A 15221-nucleotide genomic window follows, 5' to 3' on the forward strand; every position below is an offset into this window, starting at 1 on the left:
CTCCTAGGGACTGGCATGGTTCTAAGCCTGTTGGCGCTGCTATTTACCATAGCAGTTGTTAGAGCGGTCCAGGACGTGGGCATATGTCATACCAGCGTTTCAAACAGCTACATGGATTTCTTCCCAGAGGGGAAATGAGATGGAATAGAGGATTTCCTGAGATGCAACCAGGTCTGCAAAATAGCCTCACACCTACTAGTGAACTTCCACTTTCATAGCATATGTAGCACCCCATGCTCTGGAGGAAAAAAAAATGGGCCAAACTGTACATGTGCCATTTAGAAACAGAAAAAGAGAGGAGCCAGCTTACTCAGTGCTGATCTTCATGATAATTCACCTTTTCACACACTGCAGCTTCAAAAAGTGGGGAAGGAGGCATGGGACAAATTTCCATGGCTCCTTGACTCTGACCTTTCTTTCCCTTCTGAAGATCCTACAGGGAACATTAAGTTTTCAGTAGTGGTTGGAGAGAAGATGAAGTGGGATATTTGGGAAATATTGGAGGTTTTAGCAGGAGGAGAATTTGTTTCTTTGTTGGGTTGCTCACTTTGGAAGAGATTTACACTCCCTGTTCTTGTGCTGTAAAGGAATGAACAATTAAATACAGTCCATGTGATCCCACAGGATGATCAGGTTTTATGAGGCAGGAGGTGCTTTCCAGCACTCCCACTCCTATTACCAGGGACATTGTTCAGATATGTTGGAAAGGTTGAAGTACATCATTCAGGCCTGCTCTGGCACACAATGAACTCCAGAGGTAACCACTCAAATGCTTGTAAATATGAAGATGATTTACCATGAGGTCAAAAATAAAAGTTTAAAATAAGAGCTTAGAGATAGGCCTTCTATGAATACAGTGCCATTATCAAAATCCACGGCTGGCTGTTACAGCTTACAGCAGTTAAATTTGGACACTTTGGAAGGAGAAGTGATGCACCCTGGAATGTCACTCCCACTGTTTAGCACCAGGCAGAGTTGCAGTCTGCCAGCTCTTGGGAGTGGAGCCTAGACCTCCTGACAAATAATTTTTCATGCAAACTGGGCAGACTTTGGGTTATTTGAAACACAGGGGTAAACACACATTTCAACTTCTTTGAAGCAGCAGCCACTTTGGGTTTATCTTTAATTTTTAGATTGCTTTGAAATGATCTTTGATATAACAGAGTAGTAGAGTGGATTTTTAAGCCTTTATTTCCCCAGAGACAAAGCTTATGCGATTGTATTTCCTCTCATTGTCAGTCATTTCCTCCTGGTACTTCTCAAATTCATCTTTTTGATGAGTCTTGACAAAGATGGGGAGTCTGGTAAGTGTCAGTAAGTTTCAGACAAGCAAAGAAGAGGGAGGCCAGTCCATCTCACCACCTCGATAGAAACACCAGTGCGAGTTCCTTGGTTACCAGCTCAGTTTGACCAAGGGCACGGGTGTGGGCAGCACGGGTGTACTGCTTGGGGCTTCATCACTTCTCACAGTCCTGATTTCCTTCAAGACTCAAGGAAACTAAAAATGACATTTATGTCTCGTGTTCTGGAAAGGAATCATCAAGTTCAGAGGAGCAGTTCCTTGTGCATTCAAGACACCATAAAAGAAGGATATTTCAGGCTTTTACTGCGCCCAGAGAGGTGACTTCTTGTTCCACAAGCGAGAAATGGTGCATAAGGTTAATTCGTTGTTACCCGCAACGCTGACTGCTCCCAGGCTTTTATTGCCATCATTCTGCTCACAGACCAATAATTTAACATGACTCAAACAGCAACACAACTGAGCCAGACTCATGGCCACATCTGCGGCAGTGCTGCCTCCTTTGGGTTCATCATCTGGGCGACACTGGACTACACCGAGCACTCCGTCAGCTCCCTACTCACTTTCCCAGGTCCTCCTTCAAGAAGTACAAGGGCCTCCCTTTGCCCCAGGGTGCTGTAAACCCCAGGAGCTTGCTAACAACAGAAAGCACACCAAAAAGACCATGATGTGGTACTTAAGTATCTCCAAACTGGTACCAAGAGGTACCGAGTAGCTCTTTTGCAAATTTCTCAGTCCATAATGTTTTCAAGCTGAGTTATCTGCAGGGTTGCAAGGTCTCCAGGACATGTCTGTGCAAAGGAGTTTGGGTCCCACGGCCACAGCTGTCACCGTGTAATTCAACTGAGTCCAGTTTGGGCAACCTGGATGAGGGTACCAGGAGTCACTTGTTTTTCTCCAAGGATGAAGGGGAGTCACAGGAAGGTTCTGTCTCCTTTCCCAGGTCTGGATCGGTTAGGCAGCCTTTTTCTCCCTGCTTATTCTCAACCTTACGGGTTCAGAGCCACAGCTCAGAAGTGGGAGCTGCTCCTTTTTCCATATGAGAAGAGGGAAACAGGAGCAAGCAGAGCTCTTCAGTGCCACTGGGCTCTCTCCCTTCTGCTGTAGTCCAAGTCTGCTGCTCTCCACATTTTCTGCCCCAGTGTCACCTGGCAGAGTTGCTAAAGCAATGCTCTGCTACAGTGCTGGTGTTTTTCCTTGCCAGGGCATCGTGCCCAGGCAAGGGGTCCCCTAGAGTGGATTCAGGTGTCTTACACAGCTGAGGCATTTGTGATTCACTTATACAACTTTCCAAGGGTGATATTAACAAGGCTAAATTAACTCCCTGCCCTCCTCTTCTAGCATTGTCTATCGTGATGTGCACCCTGCAATTAGGACCCACCACAATCGCTCCTGGCCTTATTCATCGTGCGCAGAGCAGAGCTGGAAATAATAACAGCAGCGCAGGAAAGCTGAAGTCAGCAGAAATATTTCAGGGAACAGAAATTTCCCCTTGCCTTTCTGCCCTCGGACTCAGGTCCCGGTTGGGACCGCAGGGCACCCAGGCAGGCAGCCAGCACCGCTGTCAGCTCTGCAGCTTTGCTCCCCACTCCAGGCATAGCAGGAAACCTGCCCTGAGTTCAGGAGCTCACAGCCGACATGCAGAGCTGAAAGGAGCTTGGAAAGCAGAGATTAATCCCTGGCAAAGGCGTGCTTGACGTTCCAGTGCTATTAAATCTGCCGGATATAAAAAGCACCGGGTTGTTTGGTTATTTTGCGGGTGAGCCCAGCGAGCTGGGTTTCTTCATCGTGGGAACTGGAATGCTGCTGCTTTCTGATGCCATGACTCACTGTTTTATAGCTCTGTTTAATCGTCATTTCTTTGCTTATTTTCTCTCTGCGTGTGCTTGGGTCAGAGCTGGGCAGCATGAGCGGGAGTTCATTCCGCGTCTGGGTTCCGTCATCAGGAACGGAGATATTTTTAGCCTGAGCTGCACCGCTGCTATTCTTAGCTGCTTGACTGGAGCCTCTTCTGCACTCTCCTGTCTTCTCCCCCTTGTAAATCCCGAGGCTTTTTACTTTCTCTCTCCCAGAGCATGCTAATGAGGGTATCGGGAATATATCACTGCTAGCAGGGGAGGGAGTGTCTTGGGATTGCAGGCATAAAAAGGCGTAAAGAATAAAGTATTATTTTTTCACACAATGCCCTAGGCCCCAGATTTTATAAAAATGAATATGCTCACGATGTTATGTAGGAAACCACCATCAATGAATTATTGTGGGGGAGGGTGTTTACTTTTAAAATAAATCTGCCCCCCTTTTCTTTTGTTGTTCTCTGTAGCCATGTAGGATCTGGTCTGGACTTGCTTTGATTAAGAATAAAAAGGTGAAATTCATACATCTTCTGACCTCTTGCATTTGGATGGAGGAGGATGAAACAAAGAACAGGTGAAACAATGAGAGATCGCTCAAGGCATCAGCACCACCATCAAACCCAGGGCTTCTCAGCTGGGGACGAGGCTGCCTTTGCACTGTGGTTACGGTTGTTCTTGCTGAGAGAAATTCTCTCATTTTCCCTCATTTTTTGCAGCCTCCTGAGAGGGCTGCTGGTCTGAGACTGTGCTGCAGGGGAAAAAAAGGAAATTCGCTGATAATGCTCCTTATTTTCCATTCTCTTCCAACAAAAGATATTAAACTAGTGCCAAAAGTTGCCATCTGAAGCCTTAATTAATTGTAAGAGGTTGACTTCCCTCATTTAAATCATCTAATGTTTCAGCATTAGGGCAATATACAGAACCACAGAATGGCTCGGGTTGGAAGGGACCCTAAAGATGATCTGGCTCCAACCCCCCTGCCATGGGCAGGGACACCTCCCACTAGATCACGTTGCCCAAAGCCCCATCCAGCCTGGCCTTGAACACCTCCAGGGATGGGGCATCCACAGCTTCCCTGGGCAGCCTGTGCCAGGGCCTCACCACCCTCTGAGTGAAGAATTTCCTCCTAATCTCTAATCTAAATCTCCCCTCTTAGTTTAGAACCATTCCCCTTTGCCCTGTCATTGTCCAAGCAAAAAGTCACTCTCCATCTTTTTTATAAGCCCCCTTTAAAAAGCTAAAATGAGGTCACCCCTGAGCCTCTTATTGAGGTTGTTGATAAGATTTCAGTGCCTCTGTACGCTTTCTTCCCGCTGTGACCCTTCCTAGCCTGTGATCCCCTCCATCAGCTGTATTATTTCAATGTTTGAAGCATCGTGAAAATCATTGATTTTCAGCTGGTGTTTGGTTATCCAGCCACTTACACAAGAAAGAGGCAGGAGAAGCGAGATAAGCCCAAGGGCTTTTGGGGCTGAGCTGTGACATGACAGATTTCGGTCACTTACGCACAGGCACAGCATCCTGACGTTAGTCTCAGCTGGATGTGGCACAGGAAACAGGCTTCTCGTGGGGCTGCGGCATGGAAATAAAAGAAGAGATGCTTTCCGTGTTGAGTGAGTGCTGAGCCAGTGTCCTGGCACACAGCTGGGGAAAGTAGGCTTAATGAGTTGTCTCAGAAACTCAGTCTCCACTTGGAAAAACAATTAACAGAAAAATTGCAGCCAGCCCTAAAGAGAAAATGCATATTAATACTGCTACCGTCTACTCCTACGTTCCTCCCACAGAGCCTATAGTGAAAGCAGTGGGCGTTTGTAACTACTGAGGGTGGCCTCAAGCGGCCCCATTTTGGAGCTCTGCGCTCTCCTGTGATCCGATGACCAAGTTAAACATAGGTGGGGACATACCACATCCCAGCTTTCCTCTAGAGCATGCACTGGCTGATGATCTCCAGACCCAGGTTCATCTTTAATTTTTGTCTTTGCCTTTATTGTTACCCCCCTCTGACTTTATCGCCTATACCCATTGCTTCATAAACAGACTACGGAGCAGTGGCAAGTCGCAAATGTAGGTGAGAATTTGGAAAGAAAGAGATTCATCTGCAGGAGTTTGGAAAGTCTGCAGAATCTGGGAAATGTTCAGCAAGCGATACGAAGTCCCTCAGGAAGTTTTGATGAACGATAATTATTTTTAGCTGTGAAATGGCACTTCAGTATTAGAACTACAATGGCTGTAATTTTAATCTTAATCTTAATTAAAAGGTGCACATGGACTTTTCTTTATAGTCAGCCTCATGTAGAAACTTCTGAAGCAGCTTCAGGGTGCTCTTGATAATGCTTGAAAACAATTTTCTCCATTGTAAAGCAAGAAGGGTGAGTTACTTGGGACAGAGCAGGAGAAAGCACGGAAATCCATTTTGGCCATTTTTATGGCTGAATTATTAACTCCTATTCCATAAGGAACTGGGATTTGAAAGCATGCTCAGGAAACTACTTTTTTCTCTTGAATGTAAAGACAAAGTTCCCTATTAAGGGGTAGAATTGTGCACTTTATGAAAATACACCAGTTTGGAAAAGACCATTTCTCTGGTCTGGCCACCAATACGATATTCTTGCTGATGCAGTATGTTGCTGTAAATCATGTCAGTAGCATTGAATGGCAGGTTTACTGCTTGTTTCCTTCTCCAGCAGAGAATTGAACATTTCGGAAGAGAGACTTGCCCTAATTACACGTTATTTTATGTGACATGGAAAGCTTGTTCTCCCATTTTTTTCTAATAGATAAACAAAGTCGGTCGCTTGCAACTTTGGCCTTCAGTTGTCGCTCAAATTGGGATGATTTCTCAAAGACTGCAAATTCAACACTTTGCCTTCCAACCCTTTTGTGGCTTTCAGCCTAACTCATTTAATCTATCATCAGATGATACAGACAGTCCTTTTCTGCCTCTACCTCTTTCCCACTTCAAATCTTGAGTCCTTTTTCCCCAAAATTATCTTGAAATCCAATTTCAAAGTGCCAAGGTGCTGCCAGAGTTATCAGTGCAGCAAATAAACGCTGGGCAAGGTTTTCTCCAAAAGGACTGACCGGTTAATCACACTCACCTGCAATACATCAATATGTGGGTTAGTGTATGCAGGTCAGGTCACCCAGTCTCCAAAAGGATACAGTACAACTTGAAACAGAACTGAGGAAGGCCACAAGCATGATTTCACAGCTCTGGTATGAGGATAGGCTGTAACAGGGACCTTGGTCTGGAATTAAAACAACAGAGAAGGGACATGACAGAGGTCTATAAAAGTATGAATATACAGGAGAAGGTGGAAAGGAAATAGTATTCATTACTTTTCGTAGTACAAGCAATTCATTACTTTTCATTACACATAGGGAGAATCCAAATAATTTGTTAAGTAATGTGTTTAAAACAAAGGAAGGGATGTACTGGTTAACAGCAAGTACAACTCCGCAGCTGGGCTTCTTAGAGGAGGTCAAATGTTAAAAACAGGCTCCAAAAGAGAACAGATAAATTCAGGTAGTAGTGGGCTATCAGTAACTATTAATCACAGTTATCTGGAGGAAGTTTTTGTCAAAGAGATGATGAAAACACTAATTAAAACAGATTACAATTATTTCAGGGGGTTACTATGGACTGGCCAGTCTGGCTCTGAGGACTGAACACCCGTCAGCACCAGGAGGTGCTCCTGGAGAACAACCCTCATTTTGTTTCAGCTGAAGGAAGCCCAGGTCCTGTCCAGCAATGCTCTGAGACACAGACTGAAGCACCGTACGCCAAGAGGGTTGAGAGATTTGTTTGTAAAGTGCACTCCTGATCCGAGCTGCAATGCACGTGAAGGTTCATTATTGCACTGTTAGGGACAAAAGAGTTCCTTGACTTCAGTGGATTAATTTTCTTTTGAGGGGGGAGGTGGGAGCTAGATTATCCTCTTCTCATTACTATGCAGATGGGGTAGAGGCATGAAATCTGTTTGGTGATCTAAATATAGGAAATGGCCAAAACATACAGTGACATCATGAAGCATCCATAGAGGTGCTCTAAAGGTGACCACGTGGGAAATGGGCTTTGGGTGGAAAGTAGGTTTGGCTCTCAGGGGTTTGCTTCTCATGGCTAACACAATGGTTTGAAATTTTGCTGCTGCAGGGACCTGTTTTCACATTATATGCCTCCTGATCCAACAGCTGCAATCTTAAGGGTCGTATATGAGCATTCACCAGTTCGCATTGACTGAAGGTTAGACTCGAGGTCTGCATTTCCTTGCTTTCAAGCAATGCAGCACATAAAAGCTGCCTTGCTTTGATATACAAAAAAAGGGGAAATAAAACAGAGGAATGTGGAAATTATGAGGTTTGATCCTTTTCGATGTAAAAGTATACTGCTGTTTTCACAATTGTCTTACCCTTCATGTCCTGGGAGAATATGAAAAATGTTTTGAGTTTTTAAATTCAGAATATATATAGGAAATTGTGCTTTCCTCCACTAATTGTCTCCAAATGCCACAGTGACAGTGTAGGACCAAAGCTAGACGTTTTTCATACTTTGTGAGTTTGGCTTTTCAGCTGCATGTTGCAGTGATGTGTTAGCTGATGAACATTTATTTCTCTTCAGCTACCAGCCTCTGGTCTGGAAAGAGTAAAGCTCATGGTTTAAGATGCAGAGAATTTGCCAGTTCTCATGGTGTTCATCCTGGTTCCCAGGTGGTGTTATTTAGGAAATTTTATTTCCAGACACTTTAATATTTATAATAATTTCATCCTTTCTGTTTGTAAAAGTCTGTCTCTTCCATTATTGCATGACAAATTGGAAACACATCAGAACAAGCTGTACAGGCTCAAGCAGCAGAAAGCTGAAAGAAAAATATGTTAAAATATTTATTAAAGCCTTAACAGGATTACATCAGTGACTGAGTTTTTTGGCATGAGCAAGGATTTTAACTGCAGTTGCTCATTTCCATCTCACCTGGGAATGCTTTGTGGCATCATGCATTTTTACAAAACACGAATTCTCACTGGCATCTTATTGAATTAGCTGTTAATTAACTGATCGCTTAACATGGAAATCATATGCTAATAGCATGATAGTATTATTCAGTTGAGTACTACACATAATTTTGCATTACGTTGATGATTTTCCTAGAGAAATACCAGGACACAGGTACAATGTACAAGCAACATATTGAAAAGCAACAACAACAAAGCAGTCAGAATTATAATTTAAGAAGCTACTTTGGGGTAATAGAAAGGTAAAGAATAGCAAAGGAGAAGCAGACCACAAGGCAGACCTAGACTCCTAGCCGCTTCTCAGTAGGCAATCAGTCTGTATTGGGTTTATGTGGCAAGGGTTTGGTAGCAGGGAGCTCAAGGGGTGGCTCGAGCAGAGCCCAGCAGCTGCCCCATGTCAGATCAGAGCCAGCTCCAGCTGCTCCAAAAGGGACCCGCTGCTGGCCGGAGTGTTTTTAGTTTGCTTTTAGTTTCTCACTGTTCTAGTCCACTAGTGATAGGCAATAAATTATATTAATCTCACTATGATGAGTCTGTTTTGCCCATGATGATAATTGTTGAGTGATATCCCTGCCCTTATCTCAACACATGAGCCTATTTTTTTTCCTTTCCAGCATACTTTCTTCTTCCCCTCTTCTTTTGAGGAGGGAGAGTAACAGAGCACTTGTGGTGGAGTTTAGCCACCCAGCAGGGTAAAACCACCACACAGTCAACAAAGAAAATGTGAGATTGTTTATGAGATGCAGTATTCAGAAAAAAAAAAAAAAAAAAAAAACAGCTCTGTTCCAAAAACAGATTTCAGTCTTATGTCAAAACTAGCCACAAATCTTATTGTGGTATGCAAGGAAGGAAAACATCAGCATTAATTTCACTGGGGTAGAGATGTTCAGATCCACGGGTCATTCCAAGTTCATGTCAACCTCTAGAAGCCAGCAACGTCCATTCATTTTACAGCTCTTTACCAGAGAGAGACTGATACCAAGCTCAGCACACATCCTGACTGAATTCTGTAATAACTCCTTCAAAGCATCAGGTACGCTTTGAGGTTCTTATGAATTTGTTTTTACAAGCCCCTACCAGGGAAAGAACTATTATTATTGCCATTTTGTAGGGGGTATCTATGGCATAGGCAGATGAAGGACTTAACCACACAAGTGACTACTGTTTTAGCAGAACCGTGCTCCTTTTTTATACCTGGCACCTGTGGTAAACATGATGCAGTTTGTTTTCCTTTGATCCTAACTGAGATACTAACCTGATTTGAGCTGCTTCACTGGAATAAGTGTCTTGCAAAGTTAGATTATTACACATAAAGAAACCAAGACAAAATAGTTCAGCAGTGAAATAAAGCTAAAATTCTTCCGTTAAATTCAGAATTGCCTTAGCCAAATCAACTGGACAGTATCTGGAGAGGGAAACATTACTTCCAGTGCACAGAGTTACCGGTGGCTGAGAACCACTCCCAGTATGAAAGGCCAGGGGTGACAGCTCAGCCTTACAAGAGTTTCTCTGCAAACTGAATTGGCCCTGGGGGCCTTTTAGCCATCAGTGAGAGTTACATGCCTCAGATCCTGGAAAATGTGGGTCCTGACTTTTTCCAGCAGTGAGAGTTAAATAAAAAAAGTACATCTAATTCAATCCTGCCCTTTCTCTGTCTCTTCTCCCATTTGCCTTACACATATTGTAATGCCTTGTTGGGTTGTGAACCAGAGTTCATGTGATGCACAGGGAAAAACTGAATGTAAAAGAATCCTTCACTGCTTTCCGTAAGTTTATTTATGCATTATTTTCAAAAGTTAAGGGAGGGATTCACCTAACTTCAGTCTCCAGAACTTCAGTTGCTTCTCTAAGGCAATCATATAGCTCCTTCTATGCTCAAAGGAGACAGAAAGGAAATCCAGAGGCTGAGACATGTCATACCGAGTATTCTGTCTAAGCCAAGCAGAGTGACTTCACCTTTGAAGAAGTGGATGGATGGATCTCAGCTGACCCTTCTGGCCTATGTTCTGCCCCTCAGCTGCTCATCCATCCCCCCTTCTCATCGTGCAATCATGCCCTGAAGTTCAAATGAGAAAAATGGTTACGAAAAGCAGGAAATATTTCAAAGGCTCATTGAATGTTTGATGGAACTGCTTTGTCTCAGCAGTCTATTCAAAGTGGGTTGTTTTCTGAGTCACGATGTCTGCTGAGATATATCAAGAACTTCAAACTATTAATTTCTAAAGAATCAACCAACTTGATAACTGAAGCCTTTACAAGACAGACAGCTAAAAGAAAATAGTAAGAGGAGCAGTATGTCCTCAGCTGGCACATGTGTTTGAAAGAAAGATGTGAATGGCTTTTATATTAACACTAGACAGAAATTTCAGTCATTTGATTTCATGTCAGATCAGTGAAATCTCTCCGGCTTTGACAATATTGCTCTTTTTTCAATTGTGAGTATGTGAAGCCCTACAAATACACAAAGCTCATCTATATAGGAGGAAGCATGCAGAACGATCCTGTCTTTCTACCGTTTTGACTCCATGTAAAAGAAAAGGCCCTTTTCCAGCCTATTGGCATGCTATTGTAATTCATTGTCTGCATAAATACATCCTCTGCTGGATATTCAGTGCTTCTAAGAAGGAGCCAAGGAAAATCATTTTTACCAAGGTCAAAGGATTCTGAAATGTTATCTAGCATCCATTCCCATGGTTACTGAAAAAGTGTTTTAGCTTGCCAGGCAGACTGTAAAGGAAGACTTATTAGCTGAGTAGCTCAAGCAAAGGTTTTTGAAGATCCATAGTAAAATTACATGAAGAGGAATTAACATTTTTAATGCAAAAAAGTGACTGTAAAAAACAGCAAAAATTATAAAAACCACCAATCTTCCAAATCTGGACTGAGTGCAATGTAAAAACTTGCTAAGTGTCAGAGAACAACAAAACCTCCCTCCCCAACCCTGCACCTCTCACCTGAAGCACAGACATATTTTTGAGTTCTCATAAACTTTTTTATGTATCTGATTCTGAAATGTAGTTTCTAGAAACACTACAGGGACTGACTTTGGAGGTTCCTGGGACAGTTTTGTCTCTCTCAGCAAAGATTCCTGCACACCTTAATGCCTATAAGTCTCTCACTCTTGCTAGCACAGGCCAGCTTGAAACTCAGCATGCCTACAAGAGAACACTAATTTTCATAAGTTACTCCTGAACTGAACCCAATAAATTGTGTTTGAATGAAGTGATAACATCATTAAAACCACCACTCCATATGCTATTTCATAGCAGTTATAAAACATAGAGCTAAAGTTTACAGATCTGATAATTCAGGACTTGTTAGACTTTCACATTTCTTGGGAAATGCAAATCATCGCTTCCCAGGATGATAAAATTCAAATTCTTGCCCTTTTTAGGTTGTGTGCTATTAAACTTTTCACTTGCTGGCAGTCTACCATTGGTTGTCAACAAGATTTAGGCAATATGGCTAAAATGCAGAAATAAGGGAACCAAATACTAACTTATTTAAATCCATCTACCTTCTGTTTTCCGTCATTTTTATCTCTAATTAATGTTTTTTCGTAGCCCAAAAGAAAGTTCTCACCGTTGTGCAGAGTTCTGAACAGACACGTAGCAAATCTCTGCAGAAACTTAAGACCTAACAAATAAAACAGATAAAAGGAATATTGTTTCCCCATTTACAGATGCACAATGACTGTATCCTAGTAGATTGTTGATATTGGAGTTATCTTTACATGACTGCAAGTGGTTTTGTTAGCAGGCACTTTAGACCATAGCAGTAATCACCCAGAACCTCCTTGCAATGAGGTCTAACTAATCCCACCTGGTTTAAGGTAGCACCAGGAGTGTCAGGTACTGGTCAGATACAGTCACAGCTGAGAGCTGTCACTCGTTGGGCTGCCCACAGCTGCAAAACAGCAATATCTAAAGCCATTCAACTCACAGAATCTGTCCCCAAAGGACTCTCCAGCTCTACCCAGAAAGTCTGTAAGCAGAGCACCTACTCCAGTGCTTTAACCACAGGAAGGGTTGGGTATTTTTTCCTTCAGCTTATCCAACAAAGAGGTTGAAGACAGAAGAAGTTGAAGGGTAACTGTATCTTCAGCATTGCAAGTTAGTCTGTTTAGTTTCCGTTCTTATTTGGGAAGATGTCTGGAAAAAAAAAAAAAAAGAAAAAGAAAGAAAAAAAAAAAGAAAAACTATTAAACTATTTCTAACTCATCTTCTGCTGGCTATTTTCACATACTTCTAGTATCTGACTTGGATGCTCTAATTCAACACACTCAGAGCTCCTATCTCCTAGTCCTCGCAGAAAAATTGAAAAATAAATGAACTCAAAAAACAAACAGAAAGCAAATTAAAAGGTTTTTTTTTTTTTTAATAGATAGATAGATAGATAGATCGATCTAGTATCTTTAAAGACAGAAATTGAAAAATCACTGATTTTTGTTTTTTGAACTTCTAAGTTTAGCAGTTCAGAAAGATGCTTCGGAAGAGTTAATATGGAAACAGTTCAGCTGGCAGCCCTTCACCCAGAGGCTGGCATATCTTGTACTTATCAATTCCAAGAAAATTTCATTCCATGGAGAATTCCTCACGCTGCCTAGAAAATCGCAGAACTGCAGAGCACAGCTGCACAGTTCTAATGGTAAGGCCCGATCCTGTCCGTGCAGGATTGGTTTCATGCTTTCATTTCCAGTCTTCTGGCAGCTCCAGGGTGATCCTGCAGGCAGCCCCAAGGATAGGACTGAGTTATTGGTGCTGTGATGCACTGCACAGTCCTGTCCGTGATCCTGTGTTCTGCTGCATCCTGCTGGACGAGGACACATAAACAGGGAGATGACAGCGATGCATCAGGGCCTGGGAAGACACTTGTGCTACTTTTGTAACTCAGCTTCTGGCAAAGGAAGAGCTTTGTCTCAGTTTACAGCCTGGCTTGTTCCCACAGTGAAACCGAACCCCCTCCAAACCAGAGACACAAGCTGTTTGTGCAAAGGCTGTATGGGATATTTTTGTGTCAAGGGTAGCTTCTTAATGAAGCAAGGCAGGAGCACCAGCAATAACAGTTTGCTTCCACATGCAAAGCCCTACACGGGTGGAGGCAGCAAGGAAGTGACTTGCTCCCAACATCAGCACAACACACGCTCACGGGAGGGCAAAGGTTTGTAGGATAGCTCTCCTTCAGCAGCTTGGAGAAACACAGGCAAGGGAGTCATGAGGTCCAGGGGACCACAGAATCATGGAATGGTTTGGGTTGGATGGGAACTCTAAAGATCATCTAGTCCCAACCCTCCTGCCACGGGCAGGGACACTTTCCGATAGATCAGGTTACTTAAAGTCCCATCCAATGGGACTTTGGACCAGATGGAAACTCATAAATTTGCCCCCCTGCCAGCCACAGACAATGCAGAGGAAAAGCCCTCGGCACTACATGCTGTGATGTACCAAATTGCTTGCTAGCACAGACATTGCTAACATGGGCTGAAATGACTGCAAAGGCCTCTATTTTTAAAACAACATCAAATTCCAACTCTAGAAAAGACAGAATGACCGTAGTGATGATGTGTAACCTGTTAGTATCTTATTTTTTTTTCTCATCTGTAAACCCGAAATAGTAACACTGAACCTAACCACAGATGATGTGAGGATAAGTGAATTTCTAAGGCTTGCCTCTCAGCAAAGATATGGCTTAGAGCTGTGGTCTTTGAGGATGTTACTCTTACCCTCATCAGTGGATCTATTCCATTTACCGCTTTATCTGATCTCTTTCCATTGTAGTAGTTCTAGGGTTTAGATATAAAAGAATTGAAAAAATATTTCAGGTTGAGGAGTGAAGGCAGCTTAATGTTGCCAAGCATTCCATAACCAGGGAAGGAATAAAAACCCTCAAGACTATAAAATAACCAACAAAAGCCAGTGGAATTATTTTCATTTGCCATCTGTTTTTTGTAATTTAAATTCATAAATATTAAAGCCAGCAAAGCTGGTGGTTAAAGGCTGTTAAATAATTTGTTGTGGCATTCCGAGTGGTGGAAGCTTAGACTTTCACCTTGGGGTACTTGGACTAAGCCTAACAGCATGTGTTTGAGTAAAACAAGGCTTCCAGAAGTGCATCTGGTTCTGTTAAGATTTCAAGAGAGACAGAAGAGTCCCAGCTCCACACTAAGGGTTAGAATGGAAACGCTTTGGAGAAAAAAATTGAGATGCTTTCATTGCCAAATATGACCTACCTCAGCATTAGGGGCTTTCAAAAATACATTATAAAGCCAGAGAGCTGGCGGCTACATGAATTTTAAATGACTGCTAGTCATGTCTAGGTTGCTTGTGACTCGTTAAGCAGATGTTTGCGCCTCTAGTTTTATTCAAGCTTTTCAGTTTTGCTCCTTACTTTTCACATGCGTGCTCTCACTGACTGGGAGTGCTCAACACAGAGACAGGTCTGCAAGACAGCATGCTTGGAGCAACACCACGAACTCAACCCTCAGCACTCTCTAGTCCTGTTTAAAAACATGTTGTTTTTATTTTTTCCCTTTTTCGTTGCAAAAACTTCTATCCTCAACGTGTGGTGTGGATAAAAGTGGGGTGTGGATAAAAGAGGTTTAGGTTGGATATTAGGAGAAACTTCTTTACCAAAAGGGTTGTTAGGCATTGGAATGGGCTGCCCGGGGAAGTGGTTGAGTCACCATCCCTGGAGGCCTTTGAAAGACGTTTAGATGTAGAGCTTAGTGATATGGTTTAGTGGAGGACTTGTTAGTGTTAGGTCAGAGGTTGGACTAGGTGATCTTGGAGGTCTCTTCCAACCTAGATGACTCTGCGATTCTGATTCTGTGAAGAGTTTATTAAAATAGGGCTTGGGAACAAAAATTACTGCTATATCCTGACAGAAATTAGTGTCCTGTACTAACAGATCAGCGTACCTGTATATTTTTCGACTTACCCAACTTCATTGGTCAATCCAGCTGGCTGAACTTGGCTTTGTGAACAGGACACCTTGAGCTATTATTGCATGGTTGGCTCTCCCCCAGCACTTGAGAGTGGAGAATGAGACGTACCTACACA

The 15221-nt window shown here is 42.8% G+C and overlaps 1 long non-coding RNA gene across 1 annotated transcript; it reads right to left on the bottom strand.

The window, feature by feature from the left end:
- Positions 1 to 7872: 7872 nt before the first annotated feature.
- On the bottom strand, positions 7873 to 12199 carry LOC310893382. Its single transcript, XR_014578950.1, has 3 exons — positions 11746 to 12199; positions 10120 to 10219; positions 7873 to 8009 (listed from the first exon to the last, which is right to left on the bottom strand). It is a non-coding gene; the product is annotated as an uncharacterized lncRNA (long non-coding RNA).
- Between the last annotated feature and the right edge of the window lie 3022 nt (positions 12200 to 15221).

The sequence above is a fragment of the Anser anser genome, assembly GCF_964211835.1.
Source record: "Anser anser genome assembly, chromosome: 2".
NCBI lineage: Eukaryota > Metazoa > Chordata > Aves > Anseriformes > Anatidae > Anser > Anser anser.